The 14,381-nt window shown below is 45.7% G+C and overlaps 1 protein-coding gene across 1 annotated transcript in view; it reads right to left on the bottom strand.

Annotated features, from left to right (window-relative positions):
• ELOVL7 (ELOVL fatty acid elongase 7) overlaps positions 1–6,259 on the bottom strand; it is a 33,229-nt gene extending 26,970 nt beyond the window's left edge. Inside the window, exon 1 of the mRNA XM_032205654.1 lies at positions 6,180–6,259. The gene's annotated coding sequence lies outside the window, so the exon portion shown is untranslated. The remainder of the gene's footprint in view (positions 1–6,179) is intronic.
• Positions 6,260–14,381: the final 8,122 nt, after the last annotated feature.

Here is a 14,381-nt window from a genome sequence, read left to right on the forward strand (position 1 = left end):
CACTTTTTTCACTTGTTGGCACAGCAAAGCTGTGAACAAAACTGAAGTGATGGTGCCAGCTCAGTATTCCAGTTACCATGCAAAACTACCAGGCCACACACCACTGCCTGAACCTAGAGCAACACCACAACCCTCGTCACTCAAGCAGGTTTCTAAAGACAGTGGTTTGTCTCTTCTACCTCACCTCCAGATGATTTCACTGTTAACACTCAAACCAAGGAATTTGCTTTCACCCACGCTCACTGCGCTCCACACACACAATGCAGCTGCAGGTTCATCCAGCTGACTGGGTCCACACAGTGAGATGCCTTCCCTCTGATGGGTGGAGGACCAGACCTCTTCACACAGCTGTTTTCTCAACAGATGAGCCAAGGTCACACAACTTCACCATCTGTAAAAGCAGCTCCCTTTCTTACCACAAGCCTGTTTTGGTTCAGTTAAGCTTTGTCTGATGCTCCAACACCTTGGGTGACATGAAAGTACACTCCTCAAGGACACAAATGAAGTGTCTACAGAACACCAAACTGCACAATCCCCACAGGTCCAGAGGCAGTTTTCCATTCAATAACTTTAAATGTAGGTCAAATGGAGCACCTAAGCTGTTTAGTTTTAAAATACAGTAGCAGCTTCCTTTCAATGAATTGGGAAGAACTCCAGATCAACTCAGAACTCCCTCAGGCCAATGGACTGATTAGATTTTGGGGAGCAGTTTCAGGATAACATGAAACTCGGATGGGGAACTTCTTACTCCATGACATTTCAGGCATTCATGAAAGGAGTTGTTGAAGGGAGGCAAGGAGACCTTTAACAGCTTATAACTTCTGTACTCCCTCCTCTCAGCTTTCTCCCTCCTCCAAAATATAGCAGTTGTGCTTTTGGTTAGAACTTAAAATGAGAGGACTTCTTGACCACCAGAGCTATGCGTAAAACGATTTACAGCCATTCTTTACAGTTTTATTACTTCTTCATGGAAAAACAAACTCAGCCTCCTGTAACAACTCAGCTTATTGCAGAACAAAAGGTGCTACAGAAACGAAGTTGTTGGCACCACAGCAGTAATACAAGAGGCAGAGGGAATTAGCATCTATAATAAAGTCCCATGAAACATGGCTCAAAAACAGTTTTGTGAAAGGTTTAATTTCAAAGTTGGTGATCAACACCTCACTTACTACATCACTCTTTTGGCTTTTGTACATAGTCTTTCATACATCTTGTCATGAGTGATAAGGGTGGACAGGGCACTTCCTAAATGCATTACTGTAATTTAATTAAAAGCTTGTCAGGCCCATTCTGTACAGTTAGAAGTCTCAAAAATGAGCCTTTTATTTCAGTACAGAAAGACAAGCCACAGAACTCTGAGTACAAAAGCGATTAAAGAATGTAATTCAATCCAGATATTTCCAACTGTACATCCAAGCAAATAAAAAAGGGATTGTCATGGATGACGTAAATGTAAACACTGTGAAATACACTATTCTATTGCAATGTATCTGGACATAAGTAATTTTCACCTTTACAGGAGAAGGCAACATTATGAGCTACTACTGCTTTGAACAGACAATAGACATTTCTATGTAGTCCATCCCTATCTATTCATAACACCACAGGGCAAACAAATACCACAGTATCTGCTTAACAGAATAAATGAGCATATCTGACCTACAACTCTGATATTCTTGACACTTCAGCCAATACCTTTTAATTAAAAAGAAAACTAGAAACATTTTACCAAAAGAAAACAAGTGAAAATACTACCTGTTAAGTCCTTACCATAAAAAGACAGACATATGAAAAAAGATTGTATTTCAAAACTTTACTGAGCAGAAACATTTTTCCCCACTCCAAAAGATATTTTCTCCTCCAACAGCAGCAGCGGCTCTAAATCAAGGAGTTTCTTCATTCTGGTCACCTTGCACTCTGCTCTGGTATACATCACACAACATCAGCTTCAAACACTAGAAACATGTTCCAGGCACTTTACCTTGTAAATGATCAGAAAAAAAAAAATAATAATAATAAAAAAAATCAAATAGTTGTCACCTCAGATAACTTTCCTGAAAGAAAGGGAAGAGTACCAACGTTAAATGGACCCATACTCTAAGAGCATACAGAGAAGCATTGAATCAGGCTTTTGTGACTTTGTTTTAAGCCATTTTGGGATTGATGATACAATGCAAATTATTTCCAAATCAACAGACAGATCTTTGTGTTTCAAACCCCAGCAGAAGTTGTCTCCTCCTTTTGCTGGGCAACAAAAGAATAAAAGGAACAGAGTTATTCTTGGTGAGCTATGTTTTTATCTCAGACATACCCGTAAGTCCAGCGTACAGCCCCTGGGATAGCAGGGGTTTCTTCAGCTTCCACCCAGGAGAAGCCTAGAGAAAGTTACTAACTTTTTTCACTGTACGTAGTATTTGTTTGCATGTGTTTTAAAAGCACACCATGCAGATTTATAACCACATTCACACCCCTTTGGTGAGGTACTGCTTTAAAAAAAAAAAAGATTTTGAATAGAGGCTCCAGGCACCGGGCCCAGTGTGCAAGGCACCGTATCAATATAAAAGATAATCCCGACTACAAAGAATTCACAATACAATTAAACGCCCACAGGGAACACACAGGAATTCAGAAAGCTGCGACAAGAAGCTTCTCTTGAGCACAGCAACTCTGGCTGTTTACAGGGTAAGTTTTCAATTAAAGAGTGGTTTAAATGGGACCAATGTCAGCTTAATCAACTTCTACCCCCATTACTCACTCCTAATCCCACGTCACTCTTTACTCACACTGGAACAACTGTTTTTCTCACTGCGTAATAAAACAGATTGGGAAGCACATCAAGGGCGGGGGGGGCAAGGCCACAGGAAAAGAAAGAAAAAAGAAAGCTATTTTTAACCTAGAAGAGTTCATCAGAATAGTTCAGCACCGGTCCTCTCCAAGGGTCAAAAGCACTTAGGATAGAAGAACGGATGGTGCAACTGCAGCAGGAGGTGGAGGTGGCATGGTTAGGTGAGGGGAGATAAGAGTCAGCATTCGCTGCTTTTACCATGATGAGTAACACGGCCCTGACACGGTGGAGAGGAGCAATCCGAATACCATTGCTCCTGGCAGATACGATGACTCACTGAGTTTATTTATTGCCACCTGAATTCATCCTCCCTGTGACATCCGTGCTACTCTGTGAGTGGCACCCGGAGCTTACTTTGGGCTGGATAGGCTCTGTGAGTGGTAGTTTACAAGAGATGAGAGTTCTGTGCAAGCTTTGGATTTCAAAGCTAAAAACCTGGTTCCTCTGATTCTCCCACAGTACCAAGATAACAAGGCCCTGTTTACACCTGTGCTGCTCTAAATTCAGTATTCTGTTCACATTATCCAATCTATGAACTGCTTACAGGTCTTCTCTAGTCAACATCTTAAGTAATAAAGAGTTTTCTGTAACCACCATAAACAGAGCATAAGTAGCAAAAGACACAAGGAAAAAAAAATACACACCGACAAACACACGGTAAGCATTTTACTACATGATTTGAGGGGGGGGGGAACCCTGCACTATTCAATGGCCTGAACACTTCAACACTGAAACCAAAGACAGGTAAAGAAAAGAGACATCTGAGTTCCTCTGGTGTCTCTCCTTAGGCTAAACTTTCATATTTAATATCAGCTGAAGTAATCCCTATTACTTCTGAGATTTCACCCAAGTATCAGAAAGATAGAAAAACTCTTAACTGCTACATCATCTGCTACTTCGCAAAACTTCTTGTAAATTGAACATGGCAATTGAACAGGCTCTGCAGGACAAAATTGCACTGCGTGTCTCTTTTTAGCTTTCATTTTCTTGCCTTTTAAAGGAACTACTTAAAAAAAAGTACAATCAAACCTAAAAAATGAATTATTTATTTTGTTAATGTTTTTGTTCAAATATTCCAATATTTTCAAGTAGGAAAATGTTCACTTTTCACCATTTAGGCTGCATTTGCCCTCTGTAGCTGCAGCACTTAGCCTGGGTACCACAGAAAAGCACCTGCAGGGGCTCCATAGCCCTGCACAACCACCCACCTCTGAAATAGTATTTAAAGTAAATTTAAGCGAGCAGAAAGGGATGAGTATTAAATCTCAAAGCAAACCATGACAGTTTTTCTTTTCTTATATACTTTAACTCTTTTTAAGCTATAGGTTCTCTGCAAGTCTCTCAGTGCTGGGCTCCCAAACAGATCAGCTTCCTCCTTAATGTTCAGAACTGCTTTTTGAAGTATAAATTGTAATAGAGAAAAAGGTAACCAAGTATGTCAGGCCTTCAAACTTAAAGTGTTCTTGGGGAATGGGGAAAGAGATGAAAAAGCGCACCTGTGAGTATCACCTGCTGTGAGTTCAGGAGAGAAGAGCAGGACAAAAGCTGCTGCAAGGGACAGGGGTACAAGGGACAGGTAGCAAGACGGAAGGGGCACTTCTCCCTTCACAGCTGCACAGGATTTGGGAAGCAGCTCAGTGCTGCAGACATCCCCTAGCCTGAAACCAATACCAACGCCAAGCTGTGAAATTATCTTTGCAGAATCAGGCTGCACCTCTGAGGATGACGCCAGCCCTTCCATTCATCCCCGCCTGCCACAGACACTCGCCATACGTGTTTTACAAGAGGTCCTGTCCTCTGTCTGCTCCGGGACAAGCCGGCGGGGAGCTGGCACAGACCCTGCCCTGGCACGGCCGGGATTTGGGGATTTGGCCAGCAGATGGGGAAGGGGAGATGGGGAAGGTGCAGGGCAGGATCCAGCTCCCTTTGCCTGCCCGCCGCTGGGCGTGGGAGTGGCGCAGCAGAAGTACAGGGTAGGAGGAAAAAAAAAAAAAAAAGTCAAAAAAAAAAGTTTCCCAGTTTCCTGGTTTGCTGCGGGTGAGAGAAACAAAGCCAGGAAGGGCACGGCACAGTCAGCAAAGACAGCCGAGTCACGTCAGGATAGAGAAACGTACCTGATTAGCTCTTTTGCCGGTATGCAATTAGTTGATAGACATTTTGTGGCGTTAGGGAGCCGCATAACGAGTCAAATCCTATTTGTCACGCGTTTTCCTTGACTAACGCCGCGGCACCTTCCCTGGCACATCCCGGGAAGGTGACTATCTCTTCCTGCACCCTAACCTGCCTCCTTCCTCCCGAAAATGAGCCTGTAATGGAAGGGCACCCCGCAACGAGACGCCGCAAAAAGCCCTGCTGTTCCCCGCTCGGGCGGCAGAGGGGCTACCCAGGAGGACTTTAAGCCGGGTTTTCCCACCTCGGGTCTTTCCTTGCACTTTCTCCAAGCCACCAAGCAAGTGCAAGGCGCTCCCGCCCCCCAGGAGCACCTCGCACACGCAAACGAGCGGCGGCCGTGCCCCGGCAGCCAGAAAAACCCGCCCGAGCTTCTCCCATAGGGACAGCCGCTCCCGGGTCTGGGGCGCAAAGCGGGGAGGAAGATTCCCGATTTGCCCAAAAAGCCTCATCCGCGGCATGGGGGGGTCCGAAACCCGGCCGAAATGCCGCCGACCCCACAGAGCCCAGGAGGCAGCAGCCCCCTGCCCCGCTCCCTCACTGCCCGGAGAGCCCCCTCCGCCGGGGGGAGGCAGCGGGACAGGCGGACAGACAGACAGACGGACAGAGCCGCCCCACTCCCAAGCGGCGGGACGCCGTCCTCCCAGCCCTACATTTTGGGATCCTCCCAAGCACGTGGAGCACACCTCTCCCCCGGGGCTGCTCCTGCGGAGCGGGGGTCCTCAATTCCTCGATGCCCGGCACCGCTCGTGGCTCCGGGGGTTGGGAAAAGGGCACTTTTTGGGGAAAAACAGCCCCGGAGCAGCCTCCTGAGCAAGGCGGAGGCCGTGCTCCTGCCTCACCTCCGGCGCGGCTCCTTCCTCAAGACGGGGCGACGAGCTCGGAGCGGGGGGCACGGCCGGGAAGTTTGGAGGGCTGGGGGCTCGGGGGAGCCTCAGAGGGCGCCGGCACCGCGGAGCGAAGCCGGAGGAGACGGCACAGCGCGGGGAGAGGCTGGGGAGGGAGCCGGGACGGACGGACAGAGGGAAGGAGAGGAGCAAGCAGTGATTTTGGGGCAAGGCGGGTAGGAGCCACCCCGTGTCCCGTCCCACCCTCAGCACAGAGCCGGTGGGACTCCCCCCAAGCCCCTCAAACCTCCCCAAAGCCCCGAGCCCCCCGCACTCACACGGCAGCGGCGCGGCCACACCTGTCCCCGCACCGCCGGACGGGACTGCGGGGCGCCGCCGCGCACGGGCCTCCACAGGGCGCGCGGCGGGGGGCACGCCCACGCCACGCCCAGTGCCACGCCCATGCCACGCCCAGAGCCGTCCCCCCTCGCCCCCGGCAGCCCCCGACTCCTCCCGCTCCGTTCCTGCAGGCAGCGGGATGCCGAAAGAAGAGTAGGAGGTCTGGGGAGACAGGGCAGTTGCCTGCGTTAAACATAACAAAATAATAATAATAATAATAATAATAATAATTAAGCCAAACCGCCCAGCTCCAGCCCAATACCTCAAGCCACATCTTCCTCCCCAAAATATTGCGGGACACAGAGATTTTCCTCTCTCAGGACCTAATTGGGATGAAGGTGATGTTCCCCGATGACTTCCATCCGCAGATGTGAAGGGCAGAATGGGGGGTGATGAGGAATTTCCAGATTTCCAGGGTGTAAGTAGGTGATCCTTTTTTTTTTTTTTTTTTTTTTTTTTCTGACATTCAGCCCACAAATATGTAACTGACAGGTTTTGAGATAGATAGCAAGGAGGTAAAAGCTTGAGTCAAAATAAGAGGCAAAATCTTGGAGGAAGGAGAGGGTATAATGGCAAAACTGAAGGAAAGAGGCAAACACCTCTTGCAACTTGTGGAAAAGCATAAAAGGAAGGGGCTGAGAGTGGATGGTGTTAAACTAGTACAATGTATAAATGCAGAAGTGGCCTCTGAGTTGGGGGACACCAAACAATTCAAAACTAGGAGTCTGAGGCAGCAAAAGGCAGAATAACCATAGGAAGCCTTTTGCAATTGTGGAAACGTTAAGGCTAAAACCAGGTGCTGAGGTGGAGATGGAGAAACAACTCGTAACAAATCCTACAAAAGCTCTGCATTGCTGAGCAATTGATTAGGCTGGAGATTAAAAGGAAGACCCTGAGGTTTTGGGTTTACTTCATGCTCCTCTTGGAATTGTTAAGATTATGACAAGTGAGGAAATCCTGGCACTTTTGAGAGGGCATCATAATAAGATTGGGTTTGGCCAAAAGGGATATGTAGAAATATGACAGTCCATTGAGCAATACTGCATGTCTCACCTAGGAGGGGAAAATCACAAAACCAAATTAAACAACCCCATTCCTCCCTCCATCCCTTAATGTTCAGAACTTGGGAAGTTTTCCTTGATTTTTTGGTTCAAAACTTTTTCTTCTTTTTTTTTAGACATCAGCCAAGAAGAACTACAAACAGACCTTAGGAACCGTACGTCCCTGCTCAGGCAGAGCTTTTGGGAGCGTTGCGACTAATAAGTCTTGACTTGTCCAGAGGGATGCGGCTATATGGCTCAGCAAGCAACTAATATTCCTCATGTGTTGTAATATCTACTTTCCCATGCCTGATAGGGCTGCCCTGGCTGTGGCAAAATGGGACACTGTGGTACATAATAATAAAAAGCAAGTAGGTCACCCAGAGACTTCCAGATACAAGGTTGCTGCCATTAATGGAAAAAAAAAATATTAATATATTGACAGCAATTATGAGATACAAACAAGAAGCTCCAGCACTTTTGATGCCAGCAGTGTTAGGAACAACTGCTACTGCTCTCTTCGGAGCCTGATAACAAGAGCAAGCGGCCTCACCTTCGGTGAGGAGCAAAGGTAGTCCTAAACATTGGGTCGGGAGGACAGGAATAATGGTTGACCTGCTCACGGCAGGTAAATGATTAACATCCAGTTACACGGGCAGGGGAAGGGCAACAGGAAGGAGATGGCTGTGCCCTGCACAGAGGAAGAAAGCACAGGCACGCCAGAGGTCAGAGGCATTTAATTTGCAAGAGAGGCAGCTTGCAGCAGCTCGGCTTTCTCAGCGTTTAGCACGTGAAAGCTGTACCACTTATCCTGTCAAGAGAAGTGGTGGCTCAGGTCCCCTGCCTTTGCCATCCTACAATGGGGTGAGAGGGAAATGAGAGTAGGCACCGGCAACGTCTCCATGGATGTCCTGAGGTGCTGAAGGCTCACCTCCATGCTGCATGACAAGCCAAGCTGGTCATGCATACGTCTCCCCCGTGCCTTTCCCTGCTTTGTTGCCTTACCAGAATCAAAGAGCTCATACGCTACGCTCGGGTGGTCATGTTGTGGGTGAGATTGTGTTTCACCAGGCTGCTGGAGACGGGTGCTCTCCAGGCCGTATTTGGAGCAGGAGGGCCTGGGGAGCAGGAGGATGGAGGAGCTCCCTCCAGCTCTCCACCAGCGCCGGGAGCCTGCTGGAGCACGAACAGCTGTCAGGCAGCCAGGAAGTCACCCAGAGCACACCAGCAGCTATCTGCATACCTATCTTGGAGAGACTCGCAGAAGTTACCAGGTCTTGTTTGCTTTCCTAGATATCGCCTGTTCTGCCCGCGTACTCGCACAGGTGCCCCGAAACACAGCAGCCAAACCTGCCCTCAGTGGGCTCCATAACAGCACCAGCCTGGAGCTGGAGCTACTCTCAGCTTTTCCCTGCAGTTCATTGCAGAGAAAAATGGCCCTTTCTACCCAACCCTCAGCCCAAACCACGTTTAGCCTTCCCAAATGTCCCCAGGCCGGGCCCTGGCCTGCAGAGCCGTGCACGTTCGGGTCTGTGCTGGGCACCAGCTCTGGCCTTCCTTACAGCTTTCCTTGCAGCACCTTACAGCTTGTCACCACTGAGATCTTGAATATAGATGTTGTCTACCAACTGTTTTGTTACATGAAATGAATAGCTACTTCTTTCATTTACCTGTCTGTATGTACCTGACAGTGATGGCAGCAAACATTGCCTTCTGCAGGAGCTTGCACGGAGGAAGCCAAAGGGATCTTTTCAGGATGTGGGAGGGTTGTGGGGTCTGGTTGTTGTACCTTGGTCCTGACATCGTGCCATTTCCAAAGATCCGTCCGTGAGCTGGGGATGTAAACACATCTGGAAAAATAACTTCCCTTAGGAGAGCAGTGCTCCATGACTGCCAACACAATCTAACACGTATTTTAAAACAAAAAACAAACAAACAAAAGCCTTTGACAAAAAAATGAACGCTAATTCTGCAGAATACCTGCCCAGTGCTCAATAGGTTTTTGCTGACCAAAATATGCAGGTGCAGGAACATAACCTTGGAATACACCAGAAGGATGCAGAGCACCAGGAAGATCGATAACAAAGTACTGTTAGCACAGACATTGCCATCTCCAAATGAAAGTGAGAATTTTTGCCTGATGTAAAGTTTGCTTTGTACTATTAGAAGCAAATGAGTTGATTAGGCAACCTGAAGATAAAATGGTGCAGCCTAGGGAAATTCTTGGTGCTAGTGAGGACTTAGCTGTGCACATGACTGTGGCATGCTATGTCCTGCGCAACATCCGCAAGGATAAGAGCAAAATCTTTGCCAGGAGTGGGCTTGAGTAATTGCTGATTTGCATTTTGCCTGAACCCAAAAGTGGCAGCTCGTTCACCCACGTCCCAGCAGCGTGTGATGACATGGAGCTGTGCAAAGAGTTGTGCCTCCCTGGTCACTTTGGCCATAAGGCTGTGCTCTGTGAGTTTGTGTCTTCTCTGGCCAGGAGGGACAGAGCTGCCAGTGAAAAGTGCTCCTTTTTTTTCTATGTCCATGCAGAAGCTTCAAATAATTTTTCCAGTTCCAAGACATTTTGTTGTACACATGCACTATGCAGGAGGTACACCTGGGTTCAGGACTAAAAAAAGACCTTGGAACCAGAGGCCTTGGGTTACCCCATTTGTGTCACACGCAGGAGATGTCAAGGCTCAGGAGGTATTGTATCAGGGTACTGAGCAGCACAGAGAGAAATGGGCATCCACAAAACTTCTGGGGTAGTCACTGAAACCTCACCTGCCCCCTCTCCCAAAGACCAGCCATTTATTTTTTTCCCGTTTGTTCTCATATTTCTCCTGCCTGTGTTCACACAGTTTTGCATGAACACTGCTAAATAGCAGTCTTTCTAACAGCAGAGCAGCTTGTCTTCCCCTTCTCTGCCTGTCTCTGAGGCATGGACAAAACCTAAGGACCAGAAAAGGGAGCTTAACCATTAATTACAACAAATACACAGTCCATTCTGCCTTGACGAGTATTCCAGTACTCACAGGACGCAAAACTACAGTCAAATCATAGAAAGAAATTACTCTCAAAAATTCAGGCTGGGTCAGGCTAGATGTCCTTAACAATGCATTGTGTAAAGTGGATTTTTTTCTTCCTTAATAAAACTTTCTGCAGACAGGGGGTTGGGAAGAAGAACAGGAAAATAAAACCAGAGAAATAGAGAAGGAAAGAGAAAAAGAGAAAAAGGTATTCAACACCAGTTCTGTGAAAACATTGTAGCTTCTCCTGGCTGGGGTTCCTGTCTGATTTCAGACAGTGGCTATTCTCATCTCCATACTGCCCAACACAGTAATGTCACCTGTGCTTGATGCATAGGCCACAGATCAATAAGTTACTTTGAAGTTGAATGTACCCACTCACTACTCATGGAAAGGTAAACCATGGAAAAGTGTCCTTCATGCCTTCCAAGAGGCACAGAAAAGGAGACGTAGGTGAGATATATTTCAAACGGATTAGAATCAGTACCACAAGTTTCCTAATGAGGGCTGCAACACATTCAGAATAAACAAACTGATGAAGTTTAAAACTTGCTAGCTGAGATGAATAAAGTGAGATTCTAAGAATAACCTTGGAATTTGAATGTCTAATCTTGCTGCAGATTAGAGGAGTCTTTGTAGTTCATGTGATGTTGTCAGAGCCAGGTTACACAAATAAACAAGTTGTTTTTGAAACAGAGCCTCTCCACTGGCAATGCTAGACCTGAAAGGCAGCAGTTCCTGAAAATGAAATCCCATAACCTAATTACCAATCAATGTTTTATTTGTGTAACTGTTGCATCTGAAGCCATTAGGTTGCAATCAGCTATACCATAGGGTCTCTAAAACTGCTGACTCTTTTCACGTGACTGTGGTCAATAAATAGAAATCTAGATTACATTTTATAGCTAATTACGCTTCTTCTGTGGTCTCTCATACCTTTAATACAATCACAGATCATGTAGCTTAAAATAAGTCTTCTGAAATTAAAATGAAAATAAAAAAAAAAAAAAAAAAAAAAAAAAAAAAGCCAAAAAGCAAAAAAGCCAATTCTTCATATATATATATACATATTCAATTTTTTTTTTTTTCTAGGACAGATGTGTTTTTTTTTCTAGGACAGATGTGTTAAGGACATCTTCCTACATGTACTATCTAAGTACATCATACTCCTATATGTCTTCTTTTAGGAGAGGACGCACTCTGCTTCTTTCTTGCACCTCCTCTCCTTTGTGCCTTTTACACCATCTGGAAGGGGTAGCAGTTAGCATCTTAGAATCAACTCAATTCTATGAGCATAAAAGTTTGGCAGAGACCTTCAAGGTCATCAAGTCCAACCATCAACCTGTCCTACCGAGTCCCATCTCTAAACCATGTCCATTAGTGCCCCATCCACAATAAATACCTCCAGGCTGTGCACTCCACTGCTTCCCTTGCATCTGGTTCCAGTGCCTGACCATCCTCTGCATGAAGAGTCCATGGAGTCCATTCTAAGCCTTCCCTGGCACAACCTGAGACCTGAAACAGCCTATAGTTTGAGTTATAAGACCACAATGAAATAAAATGAAAATAAAATGACGTGCAGATAGACAACCTGTGCTCAGTAGTTCCCATTCACTTACATGGGTCTATTCCTAGTGCTCTCCAGACAAGTCTGATCCTTTCTACACACCCCTGGCCAGCTAGCACAGACACGCATACTCATGACCATCTTTTCTTCCATGAGGGAAGTAGACAGTCTTGGATTATAGCAGAGACTTTTACTCAGAGCATTGCTCTTATCCCTTTTTTATTTAACCTTTGCAATCAAATGTGAGGTTTTCACAGGAAGCACGTGGACCACCACCAGCCCCAAGCAAGACAACACATGCCTGCCAATTGTTGTTAAAGATCTTCTTCTAAAGGAAGACACACACTTGCAGCATTATCAATTGCAAAAATTCACATAAACATAGCTGGACTCCTCGTATTTGTGCCAGCTCAAGTGTCTGTAAGTAGCATAACAACAGCAACAGCAAGCACAGAGCAAGGAACGAGTGTTTCCTTGAGGGCTCAGCAAGCACTTGTGAGGCTGCTGAGGCTGACAGAGCTGACTGTGCTCGGTAGGAACCATGGCAAGAGAGGAGAGGAGAGCAGAGCAGAGGAGCTGACTCCATCAGCTAATCCAGCAGTTGCTTGTGCTGCTACTGGGCTGAGCATTGCCTCCTTTGGGAGGTTTTACTGGCCTGGCTTTGTTAGTGCCTCATGGAAAAAATCCTGTGCAGCCCATGGCAGACAAGCAGATGATTCAAAATTAACAGGCCAGCACAAATGCATTTTTATTCCCATAATGTCATTGATCTTCAAGGCAGGTTTTTCCATGAGAGTGAAAAGAGAGTGAAGAGTTTTAAGTAGGCAATACTAACACACATCACTGCTGCTGGTCAGGTGGGAGATGTGCTTCCAGAAGTGCTCTGAGTACTCTGTTTTTGTTTGTACTCTGTTTGTTTGTTTGTTTTCCAAAGTGCTAAAAGTTCTAGAATTTCTACTCTGTGAAAAAGTCACTGCTAACAGTTCAGAGCAATGTGTTTTTGCAAATAAACCATCTCCTTCATGTGCTTGAAGGAGTGCAGCAGAGCTATCAAATAGAGACACTCAAGGTGAGGGTTAAAGATATGAGTAGAAGTGTGACTTTAAAAATTCATTCTGCCTTGGAGAATCTGCCCTAAAACCCAAAATGTTCTGTAGAGGAGTCTGGGGCCAGTGTGGAAGCAAAGTGGGAAAAAAAATCTCCAAACAAACTAGTGAAACTTTTAGTCTAAACTGAATAAACCAAATGTTTTCTTCAAAAAACAGGTCTCAGTCTTCCTAGTTTAGCTGAGAAATGAGAGTTGTCAGTAAGAGCCTTGAAATGCAATGGGGCTGCTGCTGGGGTGGCTACTGTGGGGGCTGTGCTGGCCCTGAGGATGCTCTCCCAGGAGGACTTTGGCTGCTGCATCTGGGGACATGTTGGGCAACAGCGAGCGACTCACGGCAGGAGCTGCCATTCCTCCTCTTCTGCAATTTCTTTACTGTTGGGCTGAGAATTTAAATAGGTCAAGAATAACAGGTGGAATTGGGAATGTGGCTTCATATCAGATGGCAGAGCATTATCTGACTCTTATGTGTAGGTGGGAGCTGAGAAAAAATCCTTTTAAGTGGACTTGTTTTCATATCTCCACCCATTTTGACATGCCTTAACACTCACTCTAGTGTAGCTACAGGCAAAATAATGAGTTACAAGAACAGCTCAAACAGAGATTAATGCAATTCTTTACAGCATGTTGAATCTTATATAAAAAAATCCTAGTCTTTCAAAACAAAGCTTACACTTTCTTTGTTGTTATGGTTCAATGAATTACTCTAGTGTTAATCAACAGCATAGTACTACTGAGTAACACAGAGCCTGATGTTCTTCGGTTGGATACATTTTGGGAGTCAAATTTTCAGGGAGGTTTGCAAGAGCTACATTCTTAGGCTGTTTTTGCAGCAGAGGTACTGCTTTCTCTGTGCATGTGATACACACAGATGATTTTTAGAGGGAGGGAGATGGGGATGAGCTCTGTAATCTTATAAGCCAGTAGTTTCTCTTCAAAGCTTAGACACTGGATATTAGAAAACTGTTAAATAAGGCAGCCAGTTCTTTTCTGTCATTATAACACGGCTTCTCAAGTATTTCTAAAGGACACTCTGAAGCTTTCTCCCTTTGCTGCTTCCTTCCTGACTATCGTCTTATCCAGAGGATTTACTGTGGTTGAAGTAAACCGTGATTGTATTTATCGTGCCCACCTTTGCTTACTGAGAGATGCTGTAAGAGGACAGAATGGAAATTTTGAACTTAATAGCAGCATTTTTAGAGACATCTCATGCTCTTGTCTGCTAGGCTTCCCTCGGCTTGATCTTGGTCTTTATTGCTTATAATGAGTTCTACATATATCTCATAGTCTCAGAGGCTACACAAGCTCATACATATGAATGCAGATGAAATCTCACTCTGCAGATATAATGTCAATGTGACACACAGAAAGGTCTAAATTATTGTGCTTACTATTCTCTCTCAGCCATTTTT

Source organism: Aythya fuligula, chromosome Z, assembly GCF_009819795.1.
Source record: "Aythya fuligula isolate bAytFul2 chromosome Z, bAytFul2.pri, whole genome shotgun sequence".
Lineage (NCBI taxonomy): Eukaryota > Metazoa > Chordata > Aves > Anseriformes > Anatidae > Aythya > Aythya fuligula.